This window comes from Geospiza fortis, unplaced genomic scaffold (assembly GCF_000277835.1).
Source record: "Geospiza fortis unplaced genomic scaffold, GeoFor_1.0 scaffold112, whole genome shotgun sequence".
Classification (NCBI taxonomy): Eukaryota; Metazoa; Chordata; class Aves; order Passeriformes; family Thraupidae; genus Geospiza; species Geospiza fortis.
This window is the reverse complement of record NW_005054298.1, coordinates 19504412-19504871: the sequence shown is the minus strand read 5'-3', so window position 1 is coordinate 19504871 and position 460 is coordinate 19504412.

Sequence of the window (460 nt, the reverse complement as noted above, 5' to 3'; positions counted from 1 at the left end):
GGTGGGGCGGCTCTGGGCGAGGGCCGGGCGGCGGGGAGCTTCGGGCGAGGGGTCCCGGGCCGCTTTTCGGGTGTGCCGCCCCGCCGGACCCATGGCTTAGAATTAACGCCGTGCAATAAATTATTTTTACTCCGAAAGTAAATAGACGGGTTACTCCCAGATGGGGCTCCTTCTCGGATCGGTACAATAAATATCCCTGAAGGAAGCTCTCTATTTATGTTGTCATTGATTAATTCTCGCTACCTCATTTGATTTCGATTTAGAACGATTTGATTCTAATTTAATTAGCATGTAATTTGGATGTACATAATTACTGTAATTATGACATTCAGGTGAGGCAGCTTTAGGCTGAAAGGCAATTTCAAATTTTCTAGCAGCCTACTTTGTGCCGGGGAGCGGACAGGGACCCCGCGCCCTGCCAGCCAGGTACCAATTAGCCCATCTCGGGAGCAGCGCTGCC